Source organism: Hylobates moloch, unplaced genomic scaffold (assembly GCF_009828535.3).
Source record: "Hylobates moloch isolate HMO894 unplaced genomic scaffold, HMol_V3 SCAFFOLD_2, whole genome shotgun sequence".
Classification (NCBI taxonomy): Eukaryota; Metazoa; Chordata; class Mammalia; order Primates; family Hylobatidae; genus Hylobates; species Hylobates moloch.
Window position 1 is genome coordinate 23,174,955 of NW_026652277.1, and position 25,455 is coordinate 23,200,409.

Consider the following 25,455-nt stretch of genomic DNA (forward strand, 5'->3'; position numbering starts at 1 on the left):
AATTTTTGTAGAGATGGGGTTTTACTATATTTCCTAGGGTGATCTCGAACTCCTGGCCTCAAGCAATCCTCCTGCCTTGGCCTCCCAAAGTGCTAGGATTGCAGGTATGAGCCACTGCACCTGGCCGTAAAATATCTTTAAGAGGAAAAATATATCATAATATTGAAGTATCTGGGAATAAAGTGAATAAAATATACATTAACTCATTTCCCATGGCAAAGATATAAAAAGATACAAAAGTATAATTAACTGTGGCAATAATTTAGGATTCCGGTTCCCATCAGCTTCTCAACAGGTGTACACAGCTGCTGAACCTTCTATATTTTGATAAGGCTGCTACTTTTCTATTTCCTTTCTTTTTTTTTTTTTTTTGAGACAGAGTCTCGCTCTGTCGCCCTGGCTGGAGTGCAGTGACGTGATCTCGGCTCTGCAACCTCTGCCTCTTGGGTTCAAGCGATTCTTCTGCCTCAGCCTCCCATGTAAGTAGGACTACAGGTGCATGCCACCACACCTGGCTAATTTTTTGTGTTTTAGTAGAGAGGAGGTTTCACTGTGTTAGCTAGGATAGTCTCGATTTCCTGACCTCAGGTGATCCACCTGCCTCAGCCTCCCAAAGTGCTGGGATTACAGGCGTGAGCCACCGCACCCGGCCTTTCCTTTTCATTCTTCTTCTTTTTTTTTTTTTTTTTTTTGAGATGGAGTTTCGCTCTTGTCACCCTGGCTGGAGTGCAATGGCGTAATCTTGGCTCACTGCAACCTCTGCCTCCTGGGTTCAAGTGATTCTCCTGCCTCAGCCTCCCAAGTAGCTAGGATTACAGGCACACACCACCATGCCCAGCTAATTTTTGTATTTTTAGTAGAGGAGATGGGGTTTCACCATGTTGGCCAAGATGTTCTCAATTTCCTGCCCTGAGATCCGCCCACCTGGGCCCCCAAAACTGCTGGGATTACAGGTGTGAGCCACCGTGCCCGGCCTCCTTTCCATTCTTACTTGTTCTTTAGTATGTCAGAAACATCTTGAAAGTCTGGCCTTCAACACAAACCCCGTTTTCTTCGGAAAGAACAATACGTAAAAACTTTTCCTTTTTAGGTTTCACAGATTTCGCTTCTTTAGGCTCTTGCTGGTCCTCTTCCTCTTTCTCTATTTTTAAATTTCCTTCTTTTCCACTACCCTTCTTGTTTTTCTTTTAGAATAATTGTATGTCATCTGCTTGGCTTAAAATTAGATGTTCCTCTCTAATATTTACTAATTCACCCATTTTACTTTACTAACTTACTAAGTCTTTAAAAGTAAATGACTAAGCCTCACCCCAATTCTCGAAAAAGGAAAGGAAAAAAACAAACAAACAAAAAAGCCCAGCCCATTATAGTGGGCTAGAAGCTCCATATAAGGGTTATAGTTTGGATTTAAGGATGAGGCCAATCCTCTGAAATTAAAGAATCATCATAAATGGGTCAGAGCAGAGAAGGGTAAAGATAGCCTACCCCAAGAAAGGGCCACTAACATCCTTGTTGAGGAGAAGGGGACTTCCTAGCGTAGTCAGAGGAGCTATACTACAAGCACAACCTTCATAGGAGTTAATCAGAGTGATTAATGTGAAGAAAGTTGTAATTCATTCAAACAGTATACTACTGCAGCAATGCACTGGCAGAAGAAACAGGCAGTGAGTGGTCTGCGTGAACCTTGAACCAAGAGAGCCAAGGAAGAATAACTCGGTCACTGCGACTCTCATTTTATCTAGATGGGAATGTACCCTGGGCTAGCCACACCAATGTGCTGAATAGTTAAGAACAATATAAGGAAATGCTTTTTGGAAGTAGGAAGTAAATATTCATTCAACAAATATTGACTGCCTGGAGGGTAGTAGGCACTATGCTAAGCCCTATGTAACTCTCAAGCTGTGTGGTATTAGATGCTTAGTAATTGGAGGCTATAATGATCATATCTTGCTCCCAAATTATTTTACTCATGAGAGAGGTCTTTGTAGTCAAGCGGGTTGGGATTCAAATTGTGGCTAAAGCACTTAGTGCAAGGATACTTGTTTTGTTTTGTTTTGTTTTGTTTTTGTGACAGAGTCTTGCTCTGTTGCCCAGGCTGGAGTGCAGTGGTATGATCTTGGCTCACTGCAACCTCCCCCTCCCAGGCTCAAGTGATTGTCCTGCCTCAGCTTCCGGAGTAGCTGGAACTACAGGCACCCACCACCACGCCCAGCTAAATTTTTTTGTATTTTTAGTAGAGCCAGGTTTTCACCATGTTGCCCAGGCTGGTCTCAAACTCCTGACCTCATGTGATCTGCCTGCCTCGGCCTCCCCAAATGCTAGGATTACAGGCATGAGCCACCGTGTCTGTCCCATACTTGTATTAGGTATACACTGTACGAGTATACGTAAGTTAGGTAAGTACAAACTTAACCTAACTTAGGTAAGTTAGTTAATATCTTTAACCCAGCTTCATCATTTGAATAATGGAAATAGTTATTGAAACTCCATTTCAGAGGGTGATTATAAAGATTGTATTAGAGATAACATAATGAATACATGTCAAGCATAGAGTTAGCATTCAGTAAATGTCAGCTACTTCTATAATTATTATCTTTAGAATTACAAGACTAATTTATATGCATTTAACCTGGTTTATAACTTTGCCTTCAGGTTAATCCTGAACTTCTGTTTTATGGTTATTCTAATTTCAGATTACTTTTAATATTGATTATTAGACTGGTGTTAAATCAAACTAAATTTCGGCTTTAGAGGCCTCCATACCAGTTCTGTGTAACAAACTGCAATCTAACTCAGTATGTAAACAGATTGAAAGCCTAATTTATAAGTATGATTTTGTAAATAGCTGAGTCTCAGCCAATCAGAGCAGCCGAGTTTCAGCGAATCATAGGTGGTTAACTGTTTAAACCAGGTTCAAATAAGGCTGCACTGAGTTGCAACCAATGGAACTGTTTCTGTGCCTCATTTCCTTTTCTCTGTCCATTAATGTTGTTTGACTACTTGTTGGTTGTAATGACAGAGTCTTTCTGAACATGTTCTGATTCTGGGGCCTGCCCCCTTCATGAATCATTCTTTGCTCAGTTAAGCTCTGTTGATTTCATTTGTCTCAAGTTTTTATTTTAACACTGGCATTAGTACTTTATCATTATGTATTAATAGGTTTTGCTTTTCTTTATTCATGCAAATATTTTATCTTAATATTTTTGCAATGGTGTATTTAATATCAAGATTTTATTTCAAAATATGAAAATTATATCTACTTTTGAAAACAGTGAGTATTGACAAGTTTCCATTCTGAACATTTATTCATATTTTCCTTTATTGATAGTTTCAACTGGCCTAAAAATATCAAAACCACGTTTAGCTCAAGAACAGAAAACCAAACACCGCATGTTCACACTTACACATGGAGGCTAAATGTTGGGTACTCATGGACATAAAGATGGTGACAGCAGACACTGGGGACTACTGGTGGGGAGGGAGAGGGAGGGGCAAGGGTTGACTAACTAAATACTGGCTGCTGTGCTCACTACTTGGGTGAGGGATTGTTTATACCAAAACTGCAGCATCATGTAATGTACCCATGTAACAAACCTGCACATGTACCACCTGAATCTAAAATAAAAGTTGAAATGATTTAAAAAAAAAAAAACATGTTTAGAATGGACACTTTTTTTTTTTATGAGGCAGGATCTTACTCTGTCACTCAGGCTGAAGTGCAGTGGCATAATCATAGCTCACCTCAGCCTTGAACTCCTGGGCTTGAACGATCCTTCTGTTTCAGCCACCCAAGTATCTGTGACTACAGGCATGCACCACCATGCCTGGGTAATTTTATTATTACGATTGTGCTTATTATTTTTGTAGAAATAGGTTCTTGTTATGTTGCCTAAGCTGGTGTCAAACTTGTGGCCTCAAGTGATCCTCTCATCTCAGTCTCCCCAAGGTTCTGGGGTTACAGGCATGAGCCACAGCACCTGGCCTGTTCCCCTTTTTTGCTTTTAAAATCTTGCTTCTAACAAAGGCCCAATGAGCTGATATCCAAGGTTACTTGGTTTTGAGTTTTCCAGGCAACTGTCCTCATTTTGACTCAAGAAAACTCATTAAATTATGTCTTGTGCCACAGCCTCTTCCCTTTAGGTTGACAAAAACTCAGCTTTAATTTTGTCACTAGAAGAGAGGAAAAATCTTTCTTCCTTTCATCCTTCTGGATTCCTGGCTGAGTCTTTGTAACAAAAGAGATTAATAAGAGGAAAACCAAGTGAAATTTGTTAACGTAGTTACAGTAGGTAGTTAGGCAGACATGAGCAGGACAGGAGAGCCACCCACCCCTACGCCCTAGGAGTGTCAGGTGACCATAGGTGATGGTCAGGCCATTGTTAAACTGTCTCTCTAAAATAACACTTGGTCACAGCCAGTGCCGGGGAAGACAGTTTCCCAGTAGACAGAACACACCTGAAGCTGATGATCAGCAGTTTCCTGATAAGATCTCAAAAGTTGGACTAGTGGGCTCACACATGCACACTAATAGGCAAAATGGCAGAGTTCAGCTGGTAAATGACCGTCCTCTAGGAATGCTTAACTGTTAACTGGTAAGAGAAAAATACCTAGAATGAGCACGTGCACAACTTTAGTAAACACACCGTGCATGTGGCCCTTCCCAAGTGCTAGCAGGCCACTGCATATGCAGACAGCCCACCCCATATGCAGACAGCCCACCCCATATGCAGACAGCCCACCCCAAGGGAAAAATCAGGGGAGGAGAAATGAAAACTCTGGAACCATGCTAATGTATAAAATCTCAAGTCAAGGGCTGGATGGGACGCTTGGATCATTCAAGTCACTGTCTTGGCCCTCTTCCAAGTTGAACTTTACTTCCTTTCATTCCTGCTCTAAAACTTTATAATAAACTCTCACTCCTGTTCTAAAACTTGCCCCAGTTTCTCCCTCTGCCTAGAAACTACTTCTGCCCTGTGGCTGAATTCTTTCCTCCAAGGAGGCAAGGATTGAGTTCGCTGTAGACCTCTTGGATTTGCCACCGGTAACAACATGTGTATTTGCACGTGTAACACAAGGAAATACCCAGAAATGAGTAACTCAAAGGAGTGTTTAGAATTTAGGCTTATAGCGCCAGGTGCAGTGGTTCATGCCTGTAATCCCAGCACTTTGGGAAGCCGAGGTGGGAGGATCATGAGGTCAGGAGATCAAAACCATCCTGGCTAACATGGTGAAACCCCATCTCTACTAAAAATACGAAAATTAGCCGGGCATGGTGGCATGCACCTACAGTCCCAGCTACTCAGGAGGCTGAGGCTGGAGAATCACTTGAAACCAGGAGGTGGAGGTTGCAGTGAGCCAACATCCCGCCACTCCACTCCAGCCTGGGTGACACAGTGAGACTCCATCTAAAACAAAGCAAAACAAAACAAAAACAACAAAAAAAATGGAATTTAGGCTTATATATGGTTAAATGATGTTAAAGCTAACTCCTTTTATTTTTTAACTTTGGACTAAAAGTTCTCCAAAAATAGGGAACTGTAACCTAGTTGGATGTGTAAACAGACTGTAACCTACTCTTGAGCCAGTCACAGAGTTTTGGCCAATCACTGATGGCCATTTGTTCAAACCATGCTCAAATAAGACAAATAAGTTGTAACTAACGTGGCTGCTTTTCTACCTCACTTCCATTTTCTGTATGTCACTTTTCTTTTTCTGTCCATAAATATTATCCCACCATATGACACCAAACAGAGTTGCTCTGAACCTATTCTGGTTCTCGGAGCTGCCCAATTGGGGAATCATTCTTTATTCAATCATACTCTTTTTAATTTGTCTGAAGTTTTTCTTTTAATAATAATGACAAAGGAAAAGTGATTTGGGGCCTCTGAGCAGGGGAGGCAAGTTTTGGGATGGTGACCAGGAAAGGTATAGTAAACAAGGGTAAGATTTGTTATGCAGATTTAAGGCAGTGCATTCTCCATTGACAAGAGTTAACCTTCTCTTCCTGGTACAGAGAGAGAGGCACCCTTACAAATGGAGATTCCCGTTATAGATGTAAATTCCCCTTACAAAAAAAACCTTATGCTCTGTCCTCAGAGCTTCTCTGTGTTTGCTGTTTCTCAAAATAATCAGCTGAAAATTATCTTTATGTTAAAGAGGATTTGGGATGGCATATTTAGCCTCCTACATTACTCGTACGACAAATAAATACTCGTTTTTCACATTTCACTGCCAAAAGGAAGCATATGATGTTATTCTTGGTATTAAGAAAACATTATAATTTTCAGGGCAATGAAAACCCTCATAGATAGAGACCATTAGTTTCAGTAGGGTATGGGTGTCTGTGTGTGTGTGTGTGTGTGTGTGTGTGTGTGTATGTGCATGCGCGCGCGCGTGCAGAAAATGGCCCCAAGAGATTTAGCGCTGGAGTGGAAATGGTCATTATATAGTTGAGTCTCCCCAGGTGGTTTTGATGATCAGCTAGGTTTAGGAAAGCTTGAACTAAGGAAGACCTTATGACTCTCAGTGAGTGAGCAAATTCTCTGTGAAATATAGAAAGATTAGGAGAGAGAAGATGAAGAATAAGAAGTATGAGGAAAATTCATAAAATCATAAATATTATGAATAGTATGAACATAACCATAATAGGTTTGTTGCCTGATACATACAGCAAGTCAATACATCAAGACACTGGGTTGCAGCAGAGAAACAGGTTTAATCGTAGGGTCAGTGAACCAAGAGATGGGGAGAAATCTCAAGTCTATCTCCGCAAGGAATTTGGGGTTAGAGTTTCTGAGGGTTTTGGAGTGGGCCAAAGTGTGGAGATCATTGATGGGTTGAATAACACAGGGCGTCATGGAACAGGGAGATGAGGAAGTTGTATTCTCATGCTGATCTCATTCCTCTATGTGAGTCTTCAAACTGGCTGCCGGAATTCATGGATCTGAAATACATCTTAAGCAATCCTTAAACAAAAGCCTTATGAATCTAATGTCAGAGATCCTGTCTATAGGAACAATGGGGATACAAATCAATTCTTACAGTCTTACGACCCTAATGTCAGAGATCTTAGCTATAAGAACAACAGGGTTGCAGATGGTCAGGATCTAGTGACATGTGACTTTTAGCAACAAGGAAGTGAGCCTGAGTGCAGTCTGATGAATGCTTAATTATAACTATATTTCTGTCCAGAACCCCGAGTGCAATTCTTGCCAACCCCATGTGGTGGTTTCATGAACATGGATGTGCTCATCAGATAAGAAATGCCAAGATGAAATAAATTTATTCAATTTGATTCTTGTACATGTAAATAAGTCCATATTTACACATGTATATATATGCAGGGAAGATAGTGAATTCTGAGCATTGTAGAACCTTCCAGGGGAAGAGCCAATTGCCAGGTCCTAAGAGCTGCCCTTGGCCACCTCTCCAATGCTACTGAAGACAACGTTATGGGGAAGGTCAGCTTCACTCTGCTTCTTAAAGATGAAGAGTGGGGAATTATTCAGGATTCTTTAGGGTACAAATGCCAGAAACTTCATTGAAACTGGCTTTGTAAAAACAAACAAAATAAGGATTGGAAATTTATTGATCCAAGTTGCTGAGTGGGATCCTGGCATAGCTTACAGAGTGGAAGAGAAAACTACAGGAACCAAGACCTCAGGGCTTAGAATCAGGTTGATGTAGTTTGAGTATCTGACCCCTCCAAATCTCCTGTTGAAATTTGATCCCAAAATGTTGCAGGTGAGGCCTAGTGGTGAAACCGCCTTTGCAAAATTATGACTGAGACGGTGAGAGATCTAACATAACTGACTCCATCTTGCTTCTAACTTCCAAGCTGTCCTTGTTTATTCCTGGGCGTAGGCTGAACTAACTTTGGGAGAAAGTTAGTTTATAATTTAAACAAAGACAGTAATAGCCCTTTCCCAAAGCAGACTTCCTTCTTTTTTTTTATTTTTTTTATTTTTTTTTATTATACTTTAGGTTTTAGGGTACATGTGCACAATGTGCAGGTTTGTTACATATGTATCCATGTGCCATGTTGATTTCCTGGACCCATTAACTCGTCATTTAGCATTAGGTATATCTCCTAATGCTATCCCTCCCCCCTCCCCCAACCCCACAACAGTCCCCGGAGTGTGATGTTCCCCTTCCTGTGTCCATGAGTTCTCATTGTTCAATTCCCATCTATGAGTGAGAACATGCGGTGTTTGGTTTTTTGTCCTTGCGATAGTTTACTGAGAATGATGTTTTCCAATTTCATCCATGTCCCTACAAAGGATATGAACTCATCATTTTTTATGGCTGCATAGTATTCCATGGTGTATATGTGCCACATTTTCTTAATCCAGTCTATCGTTGTTGGACATTTGGGTTGGTTCCAACTCTTTGCTGTTGTGAATAGTGCCGCAATAAACATACGTGTGCATGTGTCTTTATAGCAGCATGATTTATAGTCCTTTGGGTATATACCCAGTAATGGGATGGCTGGGTCAAATGGTATTTCTAGTTCTAGATCCAAATGCTCATCATCACTGGCCATCAGAGAAATGCAAATCAAAACCACAGTGAGATACATCTCACACCAGTTAGAATGGCCATCATTAAAAAATCAGGAAACAACAGGTGCTGGAGAGGATGTGGAGAAATAGGAACACTTTTACACTGTTGGTGGGACTGTAAACTAGTTCAACCATTGTGGAAGTCAGTGTGGCGATTCCTCAGGGATCTAGAACCAGACTTCCTTCTTGCCTGGGGACTAGATTGCCTTTGTAAGCCTAACATTAGCCACAAAATTAGAAACTATTGTTTAGGAGTCATGCAGCTAGAGGCTACAGGATTCTGACGCTCCCTAAACTGCTTCTAAGACCAGTGCTTGAGATATTTTGCAGACCCTGAACTTGATGGATCAGCTGGCCCCACCCAGATCAATAAACTGGCTCATCTGATCTTGTGGCCCCCACCCAGGAACTCACTGAGCACAGGAAGACAGCTCCAACTCCCTATAATTTCATCTCTGACCAGTCAGCACTCCTGGCTCACTGGCTTCCGCACACCCACCAAGTTATCCTTAAAAACTCTGCTCCCCGAATGCTCTGGGAGACTGATTTCAGTGATAATAACCTCCGGTGTCCCACACAGTGGGCTCTGCGTGAATTATTCTTTCTCGATTGCAATTCCCTTGTCTTGATGAATCGGCTCTGTCTAGGCAGCCGGCAAAGTGAACCCCTTGGGCAGTTACAGTGGGAGGTGTCTGGGTCAAGGGGGCAGATCCCTCATAAATGGCTTGGTGTCAATCTCATGCAAGTGAGTTCTCACTCTGTTAGTTCCCATGAGATCTGATTGTTTTTTCTTTTGTCTTTTTAAATTTTTTATTGTTTTGCACACTGAAATATGTACATCTAAGAGATCTGATTGTTGAAAAGAGCCTGGCACCTCCCTCCCCTCTATTGCTTCCTCTCTGCCATGTGACACCCCTGCCACCCCCTCACCTTCTGCCATGAGTGGAAGCTTCCTGGGGTCCTTGACAGAAGAAGGTGCTGGTGGCGTGCTTTCTGTACAGCCTGCAGATCTATGAGACAAACCTCTTCTTTATACATTACCCAGCTTCAGGTGTTCCTTTATAGCAAAGCAAAACAGGCTAAGACACAGGTCTTCCATGTTCCAAGTCTGTCTCTTTGCTGGGTTACCTCTCCACATGTCTCTGCTTTTATTTAAATGTTGTTCTTATTCTTCCCAGCATGCAAAACATATCCAGTGATTGACGGTGGTCCCTAACCAGCAAACTGGAATGAAGGAGTTCATTTCCTTGTCTCTATATCAGCAGTTCCCAGACTTTAGCAGGCATCGGAATCACCTGAGCTCCTGAGCTGCTTGTTACAGGACAGATTGCAGGACCCCACTTCTAGAGTTTCTGTCGTGGTAGGTCTGAGGTTGGCCCAAAATCTGAATTTCTGTTTTTTTTTGGAGATGGAGTCTCACTCTGTCATCCAGGCTGGAGTGTAGTGGTGCAATCTCGGCTCACTACAGCCTCTGCCACCTAGGTTCAAGTAATTCTCCTTCCTCAGCCTCCTGAGTAGCTGGGACTACAGGCAAGTGCCACGGCACCCAGCTAATTTTTGTATTTTTAGTAGAGGTAGGGTTTCACCATGTTGGCAAGGCAGGTCTCGAACTCCTGACCGTAAGTGATCTGTCTCGGACCAAAGCAGCTCACAGGTGTGAGCTACTGTGCTTGGCCAAGAATCTGCATTTCTAACAAACTTCCAGGTGATGCTCATGCTGCGGGTCCTAGGACCACACTTTGAGGACTATTGTTATTTATTAATCCCAGAGAATGTGATCTTTCCTGTGGCTTTGCCATGCTGTTTGCCATGTATTGTTTGGTCCTGAAGGGGAAGAAAAATGCTTTCTTCTACCATTTTAGGTTCTTTGGCTGGTCTATAAATCAAGTTGACATAAAACAGATTAAAAGTAGAAAAACAATTTTAATTACATACATCTGTATGGGAGTCCCACAAAAATTAGACTCAAGGGAGTGGCCAGATGATTGAGATGCATAAATCGTCCTGAGCTACAGAAAGAAATAAAGGTTGGGGGCATGAGGGTGGTGGAGACAAATTGTGGGAAGGTGAGGGGAGAAAGTGTTTGGTGAACAAAGGCTGTCTTATTATGCGGATAAGTTTCTCAGGTGATCAGAGTTGCCTCAGCATAGGTCTCCTCCTGGTATAGATATTTTATAATTGTAAATGTCCTTTATTAAACCGGAAATGTATGCTTTATTTTATGTAGTTGAGTGGGAGGTAAAGAACTTTTCCTACATTTCTTGATTTTCAGTTTCTTTCAGCTCAAAATAATCAATCTACCAAAGTGGCATATTTTGGGTCGACATGTTGTGAACCTCTTCATTTTCCATTGTTTTCACAATTATAATAAACTCAGTGCTTCACCAGCTTTTCCTCATTTAATTCTCAGGATAATCCCATAAGGTAGGTGCTACATTGTTGTGACATATAAATGAGGAAGAGGAGAGGTTAAGCGACTAGCACACCGTAGACCTCCCATATGTTTTTTAAAGTATAGAAAGAACATTAGATTTTAAATAATGGTATATTCAGCATATGTTTTCCACCTCGACTTCCCAAAATACTTTCCAAAAAATGGTGGAAAAAAATCATAATCCCACAAGGACAAAAAAAGTGGGAAAAGAGATGACAATAATCAAATAAAATGTGGAAATGACTTATGAATAGCAGACCAAAGGGCTGAAAACCTCACCAGACTCAGGAAACAGCCAGAAGCAGCCTCATGCTGCTGAATCCCAGAGACAGCAAAGAACTGGAAGCTCTTGGTTGCCCATGATGGTGACAGTACACTTGAGGTTAATGGAATTTGGAGACGTAGTTAAGCCCTTGGATGCCTTTGCCTAGGCTACACAGCTAGATGACAATAGCCTCCCTATTCCAGCAGAACCAGACAGACTCTGACCTTTTGGACTGTGTGTGTAGGGCTAAGGATGTGCTGCTGCACTGAAACTGGGCATTGAGTGAAAAAACTACATGCTGAAAGGTAAGGCCACATGCCCCAACACTTCTCCTTACTTAAGTCTGAGAATGCTGATGCCAGGTGACTCCTCTGTCCTCAGCAGATTTCTTTCTGGGGAAACAGATCAGACCAACAGAAAAGACCACAGAGTATCTCAGTTGGGATCCTCAGCAAAACAGCCACACCAGATCAATTAGAGTGAAGCCACCAGTGGAGAAGCCCCTTGACCCCCGCACACAGATTCCAATCAGCTTTTCAGTGCCCTCTCTGAAATATCAGTGCCATGAATCATGAGGCATTTATGTCATCTCTAAAACAAAAGAGAGACAAAAACAAATAAAAAAGAAACAGCTAGTGGACAGGAAAGAGAAAGGAAAGAAAGAATACACAGAATGGAAGAAAATCTAAAAAAAGAAAAAAGTAAACAAACCTCTAATTGACATCTTCAGAGAAACAAGAGAAGATCTTGGATCCTGGAGAACAAAATTCTATTTTTAAAAATGAATTCTGTAAATTAAAAATAGCATAGCTGAAGTTAAATATTCAGTAGAAGGTTGGAAGATAAAGTGGAGGAAATCTCTCAGAAAGTGGAATAAGGAACAAGGAATGGAAAATAGAGACAAAATAAGAAAATGAGGAGATTAATCTAGGAAGTCCAGTTTGTGACTAAAGTGTTTCAGAGATAGAACAAAGATACTGGTTGAGGCCAGGCACGGTAGCTCATGCCTGTAATCCCAGCACTTTGGGAGGCTGAGGCCAGCAGATCACTTGAGGTCAGGAGTTTGAGACCAGCATGGCCAACATGGCAAAACCCCATCTCTACTAAAAATACAAAAATTAGTTGGGCTTGGTGGTGCGCACTTGTAATCCCAGCTACTCAGGAGGCTGAGGCAGGAGAATCGCTTGAACCCAGGAGGTGGAGGTTGCAGTGAGCAGAGATTGCACCACTGCACTCCAGCCTTGGTGAAACTTTGTCTCAAAAAAAAAAAAAAAATTGGTTGAGAGGAAGGATTGGGCAAAAGATTTCCGAGAGCTCAATGACAGTCATCTTCAGATTGTAAGGTCCCACAGAGTGTCCACAAGGCCATCTTGTGCAGTCATTCAAGTTGTATCTATGGACTAAGATGGGAGTAGGGCTCCCTAAAGTGATGCAGTGCACAACCTACGCAACCAGATGTGGCAGCCCAAGGAATGCAAAGAGACTCATGCTTTCAACTAGGAATTTTAGAGTACTAGGGATAGAAAAAATAGTCTCAAAGCTTTCAGAGAGGAAAAATAAGTCATATCCAGAATCTTAAGAAAACGAATGGCATCAGACTTCTCAACAGAAACATTATAGCCAGAAGACCATGGAACAATGCTTTGCAAAATGTTCAGGGAAAATGATTTCTAATCCTTGATTCTATACCCAGCTATCTCCCTTGGTACTCTTAATTATAAACAGCAGAATCCATACAGTTAGTTTAAGCAGATAGGAAATTTATTGATCCCGGACTTCTTAGGTTGTTCATGGACTTTCCTGGTGAGCCAGAGAATGCAGGCTTCTATGCCACGTTGCCAGGATCCACACCCAAAGACCACTGCAGGGACTACACTGGTGAAAACATCTCCACTACCACACCTGGCACAGACATTATACCTGGCAACAATGATGAAGAAGCTCTCCTACTGCAACCATCCCTCTCTTACTCACCAAAAAGATGGATTCTGGGCTGGGTGTGGTAGCTCATGCCTATAATCCCAGCCCTTTGGGAGGTCGAGGCGGGTGGATCACCTGAGGTCAGGAGTCCAAGACCAGCATGGGTTCAGGGATGGGAGAAATTATCGTGACCATTTCTGCAAACAATCTACCATAGGGCATTAATACCTACTGGGGTGAACTTTGGGATTAGAAAATAGAACAGAAACAACCAGCAAGCAAATCTTTCTCTCTTTTTTTCCTTCCTAGTGGGCCACAGTAGTCCCCCTTTATCTGTGGTTCCACCCTCCTTGGTTTCAGTTACCCAAGATCAACCACAGTTCAAAACTGGGTGAGTATAGTACCATAAGATATGTTGAGTGAGGCCACATTCACATAACTTTTATCACAGTATATTTTTATAACTGTTCTATGTTATTAATAGTTATTGCTGTTAACCCCTTACTGAAAGGGTCCCCAATCCCCAGGCCATGAACTGGTACTGGTCCTTGGCCTGTTAGGAACTGGGCCACACAGCAGGAGGTTAGTGGCAGGTGAGCAAGTGAAGCTTCATCTGTATTTACAGCTGCTCCCCATCACTCGCATTCCCACCTGAGCTCCACCTCCTGTCAGATCAGTGGCGGCATTAGGTTCTCACAGGACCACGAACCCTACTCTAAACTGAGCATGCGAGGGATGTGGGTTGCACACTCTTTATGAGAATCTAATGCCTGATGATCTGTCACTGTTTCCCATGACCCCCAGATGGGACCATCTAGTTGCAGGAAAACAAGCTCAGGACCCCCACTGATTCTACATTATGGTGAGTTGTATAATTACTTCATTATATATTACAGTGTAATAATATTAGAAATAAAATGCACAATAAATGCAATGCACTTGAATCATCCTGAAACCATCCCCCACCTCCCACCATGGTTCATGGAAAACTTGTCTTCCACAAAACCGGTCCCTGATGCCAAAGAGGTTGGGAACTGCTGTCTTACTGTGCTGAATTTTATAAATTAAACTCATAGGGACGTATGGGAAAAAACAGTGAATGTAGGGTTTGGTAGTATTTGAGGTTTCAGGCATCCACCTGGGTCTTGGAATGCATCCCTCAAAGATAAGAGGGGACCACTGTATTCTGTGGTGCACTGGTTCTATATGCTTTCCCTGGAGAAGGCCTGTGTGACCCAGCAACTGTCTTGGAAGCTTTCCTTCCTTTCCTCCTTCACTTCCTTGCTTCCTACTCTTTCTGCCCTGAGATTGTACTCCCCTCCAATAAAGGATTGCAAAGAGGCTTAGCTTCAGGTTTTGTTCCTTCATATTCTGAGCTAAGACAGGACATATCACATTCTCGAGAGCATTAAAGGGGATAGAATGCTTCTGAGATAGACTCTGTAAGTTGCAAATTTTGTTATTCTTATTACTAACAAAAGTATATCATAATAAAATATTGACAAAGAGTAAGTAAAAATTACGTAGGCTATATTCTCAAATCACACAGCAGTAAATCTAGGAATTAATAAGTTTAAAGAAAACAGTGTAATTCAGAAATAAAAAATAAATAAAAGACAAAACCCATAAATGTTCCCAAATAGCATTTGGTCAATAATACAGATCATTATAAAATCAATGTAAAAAACTTAAAAAAAAATCTCCATGGTATGCAGCAAAAACTGTTCACATGAAAAAATTCTTAATGGTCTTGGTAAGAAAGAAAACAAAAAGGAGGCTGGCATGGTGACTCAGCACTTTGGGAGACCGAGGCAGATGGAACACTGGAGGCCAGGAGTTCGAGATCAGCCTTAGTAACATAGTGAGACCCCCATCTCTAATAAAAAAACAGAAAAACCAGCCAGGCATGGTGGCATGGGCATGTAATCCCAGCTATTCCAGAGGCTGAGGCACAAGAGTCTCTTGAACCCAGGAGGTGGAGGTTGTAGTGAGCTGAGATTGCACTCCAGCCTGGGTGATAGATTCAGACTCTGTGTCCAAAAAAAAAAAGAAAGAAAGAAAGAAAAGAAAAAAGAAAACAAGGCATGAAGAAAGTATCCTATTTAAGATTTTAGGAAAAATTTAAAAAAATAAAAATAAAACACACCAAAGGAAAGAAACTACTAACACAGCAGTAATGTGCTGGAGTCTGCTCTTACTGGCTCATGAGTGCTACTTGCTAAATTGTCAGGAATTTAATGAGGTTTTTAAACACAGTTATTATTAAAAATTACATAATATAAACTATTAAAAACAAAAGCAATAAATACTATAGTCAAAACTTCCTAATTATTTGCTTTATTTTACTATCATACATGTTCTTGTGTTGATTTATGTCTGTTGCATCTGTGTGGTGGAAATACTCTAGAATGGTGGCCTACTGAGCATTCATTTTCATCACTGCATTTACTGTCACATTGGTAGCTGGAAACCATCCACAGTGGGAATATTTACACCATGGTATTTGGTAATGCTACAAATCAGAGCCTCTGCTCTCTCTTTCTTCCCCTCTTCCTCCTCTTATACAGAGCTGCTTTTAAACATTATCCAGCACACCGCTGACCATCTGTAAATAATCTTTCAAGAAATTTGAATTTTCCAGTTTGAGATTAGAATAAAAATGAAGATAAGGCATTAAGATGCTTTAAAATTTCATAGTCATTTAGTGTTTTGAGTGCCCTAAATTGCAGGAATAAACTTCTGTTGTTGGGATTCTTGCCATTAAATAAATTCTAATTAATGCAAGATGTACCTTAATAGTCAGGAATGACCTTCATCCCCAAGCAATTCCCTAGACTGGGAGTAAGTAATGACTAGACTCTAAAGAATCTTTCCAGCTAGCAATCCGGGTGCTTTTGACACCTCAAAATCTAGAAATGAAGGAAAATCTATTGTATAAATACGGACTTCAGTCAAACGAAACATACTGTTTTTTTTTGAGACGGAGTTTCGCTCTTTTCACGCAGGCTGGAGGGCAGTGGTGCAATCTCGGTTCATCACAACCTCTGACTCCCGGTTCAAGCGATTCTCCTGCCTCAGTGTCCTGAGTAATTAGGATTACAGGCATGCGCCACCACGCCCGGCTAATTTTGCATTTTTAGTAGAGATGGAGTTTCTCCATGTTGGCCAGGCTGGTCTCCAACTCTCGACCTCAGGTGATCTGCCACCTAGCCCCCCAAAGTGTTGGGATTACAGGCGTAAGCCACTGTGTCTGGCCATTTTCTTTTTCTTTTTTTTTTTTTTCTAACATATAGGAAAAATTTAACTAGGTTGGTGAGTAATAGTGAAATAATAATGAATAGCAAAAATGAATAAAGCCCTCGTTCACCCTGGGGGTTATTTTCTTTGAATTTGAAATAATTGTTAGTAACAAAATTTCTTATAGTAATTTGTGATAAATACATTTTAAACTGTAAGCTTTGTAAAAAAATTACGTTAAAAACGTTGGCTTGAGGCTGGGTGCCATGGCTCCCATCTGTAATCTCAGGATTTTGGGAGGCTGAGGTAGGAGGATTGCTTGAGGCCAGGAGTTTGAAACCAGCCTGGGCAACCAGCAAGACTCTACAAAAAATAAAAAGTAAAAAAATTAGCCAGGTGTGGTGGCATGTGCCTGTAATCCTAGCTACTTGAGAGGCTGAGGCAGGAGGGTTGCTCGAGCCCAGGAATTGGAGGCTATAGTGAACTGTGATCACACCAATGCACTCCAGTCTAGGCAGCAAAGCAAGACCCTGTCTCTAAAAATTAAAAAAAAAAAAATTGACCTGAGTAAAAAGTTTGAGCCAGCACACAATTCCATTAGGCACCAATGGTTTAAATTCACTAAATTGAATTTGGGAGGAAAGAAGAGGCTGTCTTAATCTACTCTATATACCTCATCAAGTTTAAGTTTCAGCATAACAACATTTAAACATAATAGAGAATGGATTTTGGAGAAGGAGAAATTACAACATTATGAAAGTTAACTTACACAGTTTTACACATAACCCTTTATGCCTAGGGCATTTTATCCCTATATGAGAGAGTATTATTTTTGAAGTCTTTGCCTCAGTTTTTATGAACTACTTAATTTATGCCCAAGTTTCTTGTGGCCTATAGAATATATTTCATCCTTTTATTTCTTTGCCTTTTTTTTTTTTTTTTAAAGAGCCAGATTAGGCTTTAGTTTGTTTGTTTGTTTGTTTTTTGAAGACATTCCCTTACACAGTAACTATTTTTTAAAAAATCTCCTTAAATAATGGTAAGATTTATTTTCTTTGTGGTTTTTTTTTTTCTTTTTTTTTTTTAATTGAGAGTCTCACTCTGTCGCCCAGGCTGGAGTGCAGTGGTGCAATCTCAGCTCACTACAACCTCCGCCTCCTGGGTTCAAGCGATTCTTGTGTCTCAGCCTCCTGAGTAGCTACGATTACAGGCGTGTTCCACCATACCTGGCGAATTTTTATATTTTTAGTAGAGATGGGATTTCGCCATGTTGGCCAGGCTGGTTGCCTCAGCCTTCCAAAGTGCTGGGATTACAGGTGTGAGCCACCGTGTCCAGCGAAGATTTATGTTCAAATCAGGGGATTTTCAACTTGAAAATAAGCCATTTCCAAAGGTATCAATGAGCTAAGCCTGATATCTAAACTTTTATTTTTCTTTTGTTTTCTTTTCCTTTTTTTTTTTTTTTTTTTTTTTTTTTTCTTTTCGCTATCTCAAAGTCATCGGAATGAAGGATTTTTCCTTTTAATGATGCATTTCCTGGGCTGATTAGAGTGTGGTGAAGCTCTGTGACTCTCCTTTGATACAATAAAACACATTAATGTAAATTTGCCTCATTGTTCTGTATGTATTTGCTGATTCTGTGCACTTGAACCATTCGGATTATATTGATAAGAATATTATATTTTGAGGGTAGGGAATTAAATGATTGTTTCTAATCATGTTAAAATATGTAAGCATTTGGATTTACTTTTGGTGTACATTAAAAATCTCTGAGGTTGAACATGGTGGCCCACGCCTGTAATCTCAGCATTTTGGGAGGCCAAGGTGGGGAGATTGTTTGAAGCCAGGAGTTTGGGACAAGCCTGGGCAAGATAGTGAGACCTCGTTTCCACAAAAATAAAAATAAATTGCCAGGTGTGTTGGCACCCGCCTGTAGTCCCAGCTACTTGGGAGGCTGAAGTGGGAGGACTGTTTGAGCCCAAGAGTTCAAGGTTGCTATTAACTATGATTGCATCACTGTACTCCAGCCTGGGCAACAGAGTGAGACCCTGTCTCAAAAAAAGAAAAAAATCTCTGGGAAACAGGACTATTTTTTTTTTTCATTTGCTTTTGAGAGATAATCTAGCTGACTGATAATACATGTGAAGTTGGAGTTTCAGACTAATTGAGACACAGTAAGATTTGGGCTAGTCTTATAAACAAAATAGAAATAAAGGAAATTATGGATGACACCTCTTACTGGATCATGAAAATATATCATGGTTTGATTGAGAGCTCAGTGTGAGCCTTTAGCATGATTTGGAGAGTCTGCTTCTAGAATCTAGAAAACTCTTTCATGCCTGACCAGTGTAAATAAGTATTTGTTGCGTAAGTGATAGGTAAAATAAATCAATAAATCAATAAATAAATCTAGAAAAATAGTCTATGTTTTCAAACTAATTATATATTTTCCCTTAAAATCTTTGACTTTTCTAAATGTAAGTTTAAGTAACACTCTTATGTTATTCTTGGATTTGCCCAAGTAGAATCGAAGGCTTTATCTACAGTCTATTTTTGTATCATGATAATTTATCCATTGGAAGCAAGTTTGACATTGTGAAAATGAAGCAGTTATCTTCTAATGAGGGTTCCCAGAATAGAATCAGCATATTAATAAGCCTGCCTGTCATTTACCTGAAATCCATTAACTGCTTAATGTTTGTCAACTATTCATAGATCATGCCTGATTCATTACTGACTATTGACTTCATTAGGCATTGTTAGTAGATCAAAGGGGTAGTAAGCCTAACAAAATAATAAGCAATGGTTGGTCACTTAAATCCCAAAAGCAGATTTTTATCTACTGATTGATTGATTGATTGAAACAAGGTCTTACTCTGTTGCCTAGGCTGGAGTTCAGTGGTGCAGTCATAGTTCACTGTAAGCTTGAACTCCAGGTCTCAAGCAATCCTCCCACCTCAGCCTCCTGAGTAGCTGAGACTACAGTTCACACCACCATGCCCAGCTAATTCTTTATTTTAATTTTTATTAGAGATGAGGTCTTGCTGTGTTGCCCAGGCTGGTCTTGATTCCTAGGCTCAAGGGATCTTCCTGCCTCCTCCCAAAGTGCTGGGATTATAGACATGAGCCACTGCACTTGGCCTAAAAGCAGATTTTTAAAAATCTACCCATTTGCACACTGACCAAAAGCAGGTTCTTTTAAAAATACCTTTTGTATGAATTTAAGAGAATCTCTAATTCATATAATTATTAACTGACAATTAAATCTGTTATTATCAGAACAGCTGCTACCACTTGATTGAGTTTAATAGGAATCAGCCAACTGATGATCCTTAGTACAAATACCTCTCTTCTAGCTATTTTGAAATATATAACTAGTATATTTAGCATATACTAGTTGGCTAATTATTATAGATATAATTGTAGGATTTTGTCTTATTAGTTGTCAGTCAACCAAGGAAGAAAAAGTAAGAGTCTTTTACAAAAAGCCTATGGGAGTGGGTAGGATGAAGCTGAACTTTCTTTTTTTGAACACAGCAGATATAGAGCTCCATAAGAAACATGTTTGCCTGTATCAGTTACCAATTAGTTGCCATCCAGATGAATACACAATGATACATTTGTTATATTTTAGCAATATGGTTTTTGTGAAGCCAGTATGTATCTTAAAAATTAAGAAAGGCGTTATTCATTTATTCATTGATATGGTTTGGCTGTGTCCCCACCCAAATCTCATCTTGAATTGTAGCTCCCATAATCCCTGGGTGTCATGGGAGGGATCTGGTGGGAGGTAATTGAATCATAGGGGCAGGTTTTTCCCCATGCTGTTCCATGATAGTGAGGAAGTCTCATGAGATCTGGTGGTTTTAAAAAGGGCAGTTTCCCTGAACACACCCTTTTGCCTACTGCTGTATAAGATGTATCCTTGCCCTTCATTCACTTTCTACCATGATTGTGAGGCCTCCCCAGCCAATTGGAAATGTGAGTCTATGAAACCTCTTTCCTTTATAAATTACCCGATCTCAGGTATATCCTTATTAGCAGCATGAGAACAGACAAACATATCCATTCAACAAATATTTATGTGCTGGAGATGTGGGCAGGGGCCAGGTTCTGTAGGGTCTCGTAGGTCATGACAAGGAGTTTGGACATTATTGTCATCAAACTTGGTGAAACGTCTGAAATAAACAAATACAACATTTGTTTTGCTGTCTAAAAATATCACCGTGCTGGCCAAGAATATGCTGCAGTAAGGCAAGAGTTAAGGGGTTATTGCAATAGTCAGGGCAAGAAAGAATGGTGGCCTGAATCAGGGTAAATGTGGTGGCAAGGGAGAAAAGCCAGCAGGTTCATGTTGTGTAGGTTGAGAAACTAGCAGTTGAGTGAACAGAGAACCTGAACTCGATCTGAACCTACGTATGTTTTTCTTAGATGAAAGATGATCTTATAATGATTGCTAAGGTAGAGAACACACATTTATATACCCCTTTTAATAACTGATACTTTATAACATTTGTATATATTTATGGGGTGCATGTGATATTTTGTTACATGCTTAAATTGTGTAATGACTAAGTCAGGGTATTTGGGGTGTTCATCGATGATAAATACTTTGAGTATTTATCATTTCTATGTGTTGGGAACATTTCAAGTCCTCTCTTCTAGCTATTTTGAAATATATAATGCATTGTTGTTAACTATAGTCACCCTACTCTGCTACTGAATAGTAGAACTTATTCCTTCCACCTAACTGCATTTACCTTTTTAAAAATGTTTACCTGAAATTTTGGAAATGGTCTACAAATCAGTGCCATTTCATCCATTCTATGGTGAAATTACTGAACAGAGGAATACTATTGGATATGCAAGACAGATAAGAGAACGTATAGACCTATTAAATATTAAGCAAAGGTGCCCTGACATAACTTTATTAAGTTCCAAGTGAGTAATTTTCAATGTATAGCACAAGGAAAAGCTTTCCCTGTGTTGAATGATCCAATTGTTGGTAAGAATACAGCTCCAATGTCCCTGGAGTCAATTTTCTACTGCACGGAGATGCACCGTGCAAGGAGGTTGCACAGGGTATGAAATCTCCAGGAACAAATGAAACTGAGATCGCCTAAGCAGCAGTCCTATATTCCAGAGATACCACCGAATGGTTTATGATTCTGATATAAGAACTCTGAAAAGTCAATTTGGTTGAGCAGGTTTTTGATTTGGAAGCTTCAAGAGATGATTTAAAGAGGTTGGTTTGGCCAGGGAGAGAAGCCCTCATGTATTCTTATGTCATTTCTACCAAGAGCTTCATATAGCCAGTACAAAGAAGCACTACCTATCTCCTGTACACATGATTTTCTTTTCTTTTTTTTTTTGACAGAGTCTTACTCTGTCACCCAGGCTGGAGTGCAGTGGCACGACCTTGGCTCACTGCAACCTCTGCCACTCGGGTTCAAGCGATTTTCCTGCCTCAGCCTCCTGAGTACCTGGGACTACAGGCGCCTGCCACCGCACCTGGCTAATTTTTGTAATTTTAGAAGAGACAGGATTTCAACATCTTGGCTAGGCTAGTCTTGAATTCCTGACCTTGTGATCCAGCTGCCTCAACCTTACAAAATGCTGGGATTACAGGCGTGAGCCACTGCACCCAGCCCACATATTTTTATATCTGTTGAGGCAATAACACATAAATACATAAAACAATGAACAAAAGAGCTTGAACACTGAGTATTACAATATGATGGAAAGAGCATAGACTTTGAAGTCAGACATATCTTCAAATCTTGCTTTTTTTTCCCCCTCACCCAAATGAGTGACTTCAGGCAAATTACTAACCTCATTGAGTCTTGAGAAAAAACAAATGGAGATACTGGTACCTTTTCTTCCCCCAGTGTAGTAGGATCAAGTAGAAAAACGTGAACGATTATAGATGCTTAATGAGTATTTTAAGTTTCAATAGCGTAGTTTTGAATTACAGAACAAGGAAGAGCTTCCCCATGTTGAAGGACTTAGAATGACGCCTGATAAGAAAATTGTTAGCATACCCATTTGTTCTGAGTGTCCCTCGAGTGGCAATGAATGAAACAAAACTTGAAAGTGTTAGCTTTGTGCTATTGAATAGTCAGAGATGAGAAAAGTATAAAATGTGCAAATTGTAAAGTCCAGGAAAGCGTAAAAGGCATTAGAAAGGGAAAGATGAGCATGGGCTTTTAGTAAACTGGAAACTATTAGTCTCAGAAGGCTGATTAAAATGTGGATAAGCAAGTAGAAGGAGGGGTGTGATAGGAAACTGGAAATATCCATTACCTTTCTCTTGTGAACTGAAATCCTCTTCCCCAGCCAGGATCAGGGCTAGGAGAGCCAGCCAAACCAGATGATATTTCTGTTTTCCTTTTCCTGGGGTTCTCAGCCAAAGGTAATCAAAAGGCCCTGCTTCAGTAGCAGTTCTATACCCATTCTGTCTCACTTTCAAAATCAAGGTAGAATTTGACACGGCCAAGTGCACCAGACAAAAACGCAAGACTTTGTGACTTTTCTTTTTTTTTTTCCTTTCTTCTTCTTCCTTTCTTTTTTTCTTTCTTTCTTTCTTTCTTTTCCTTTCTTCTTCTTCCCTCCTCCTCTTCTTTTTCTTTCTTTTTCCTTCTTCCTTTTTTTTCTCCTTCTTCTTTTTTTCCTTCCTTTTTTTTTTTTTTTTTTTTCTTTCTTTTTTTTTCTCCTTCCTTCCTTCCTTCCTTCCTCCCTTTCTTTCTTTCTTTCTTTCTTTCTTTCTTTCTTTCTTTCTTTCTTTCCTCTCTCTCTCTTTCTTTCTTTCTTTTTTCTTTTTTCCTTTGAGACAGGATCTTATTCTGCTGCCCAGGCTTGAGTACAGTGGCATGATCATGGCTCACTGCAGCCTCAACCTTCTGGGCTCAATCAACCCTCCCATCTCAGCCTCCTGAGTAGCTGGGACTACAGGCATATGCCGCCATGCCTGGCTAAGTTTTATTTATTTATTTGGAGACGAGGTCTCACTATATTGCCCAGGCTTGTCTCAAACTCCTGAGCTCAAGCAATCCTCCCTCCTCAGCCTCCCAATGTGCTGGGATGACAGACATGAGCCACCATGCCCAGCCCCCTTTGAGTTCTTAGAAGAAACAATATGTATGGAGCTCCACATGTATGCAAAGAACTTTGTGGTGTACTTTGTAAAATGCAGAGAACTCCAAGTCAGTGCTTAATCTCTAGGCAAGAGAGGCTCAGAATCTATAATAATTTAAGGGACTATGGATATGTAAAAGGAGATGACCCTGAAAGTCAAATGGCAAAATTCATCCTTCATGGATTTGTGAGGAAAGAAGCAGTTACTTTGTGAAATGAAGCTGATACAGTAGTGCGTGGGGTTGTTGTTAAGAGTAAATGAATAAATACACAGAAAAGCACTTAGAACACTGCCCTGCACACAGTGTGTGTTCAGTAAATGTGAGCAATTACTGGCTTCAAGCAGTGCTTCCTAATCTGCCTAATGATAAAAATCACCTGAGAGGGCTTGTTAAATTTGAAGGTTTCCAGATCCCTCTCTGAAGATTCTATTTGGGTTGGCCTGAAAAAGTGTGGGGGAGACGAAATGTTTATGTTCAGCAAGTGTCCTGGAATTCTTCAGATTTCTTTAGTTTAGAAAATACCACCTGAAAGCAGTGTTTCTCAGATTATCAGTATTTCAGAGACATCTGGGTGTCCCGCCCACAGGGTCCTGGAAAACAGTGAATCATCTACATATTAACAAAAGTCTAAGATAATTCTGAAACTGGTGGAGTTGCAAAGGGGCTTTATCCCACTTCTTTTAAAGGCCCCTTAAAGAGATCCACTGGCTTCTTGTTTTGTTTTGTTTTCAAAACAGGGTCTCGCTCTGTTGCCCAGGCTGGAGTGCAGTGGTGCGATCTCTGCTCACTGCAACCTTCACTTCCCTGGTTCAAGCAGTTCTCCTGCCTCAGCCTTCTGAATAGCTGGTATTACAGGCATGTGCCTCCACGCTTGGCTAATTTTTGTATTTTTAGTAGAGATGGGGTTTCACCATGTTGGCCAAGCTGGTCTCAAACTCCTGACTTCTTGATGTGCCTGCCTCGATCTCCTAAAGTGCTGGGATTACAGGCTTGAGCCATCACACCCAGCCTCCACTGGCTTCTTATACACTATTTCCAAACTTTGGTGCTTGGTCCAAGTATCAAAATTTTGGAGGGAAAAGGAGGCAGGTAGGTATCTCCAAATTCAGATTCCTAGGCTTGTCCTGCTGAGATCTTTAATCAGTAGATTTGGGGTGGGGCCTGAGCATCTGCATAGTTTAAGTTTCTGAGGATATTCTGTTGTGCATCGTGTTTTGGGGACCCTTAGACTCTACCCCAGAGCAAGACAGCTGGGTTGGTATTAAGATACCTTGGGAAAGAATGTGTGCATTCAGAACAGGACTGGTTCCTGGAGAAATACGGGGGTTGACTGAGAGCGACAGGAGGCAGCCAAATGCCTAAGCGGTTAGGGGCAGGTCCCCAGTAAAACTTTACCTCCAAGCTGAAGACAATTTGAAACCTGAAAGCCAAGCTACAAGTTAAATCCTCAAAATGGGATTGACAGCTTATCTTCCCGTTTGGTGTGCTTTCCTCTGATTGACCCCACCCTTCATCTATTTTACACATACCTATCCTTTCCTAATTGGTTTTCTACACTGTCGTGCCCACCTTTGGGTGGTGTCTTTGCTTCAACCTTTTTTGCATATGCACAAACCCGTCAGCATGCACTCCCCATGCTGAGTCATAAAAGACCCCCGACCCAGGCACACAGCAGGAACTTTTCCCACCTTTGGGTAGGGGAACCACGTCCCTCCTACCCACAATGTCCCCACTCTGCTGAGAATTTTCCTTTTGCTTAATAAATTCTACTCCACTCACTCTCCAGTGTCCACATGTCTAATTCTTCTGACAAGAACTTGGACTTCGCTGAGCTAAGGAGCAGAAAGACCGCAACAAAATGAGAACCCTTAAGTGAGTGAAGAGCCCCAGGACCCCTGCTCA

General features: G+C 40.8%; 1 long non-coding RNA gene across 1 annotated transcript in view; it reads left to right on the forward strand.

The window, feature by feature from the left end:
• The window catches only part of LOC131382108 (uncharacterized), a 44,808-nt gene that overhangs the window by 12,633 nt on the left and 6,720 nt on the right, over window positions 1-25,455 (forward strand). Inside the window, exons 3-4 of the long non-coding RNA XR_009211279.1 lie at window positions 13,490-13,571; window positions 13,985-14,042. This is a non-coding gene — a long non-coding RNA (uncharacterized LOC131382108). The remainder of the gene's footprint in view (window positions 1-13,489; window positions 13,572-13,984; window positions 14,043-25,455) is intronic.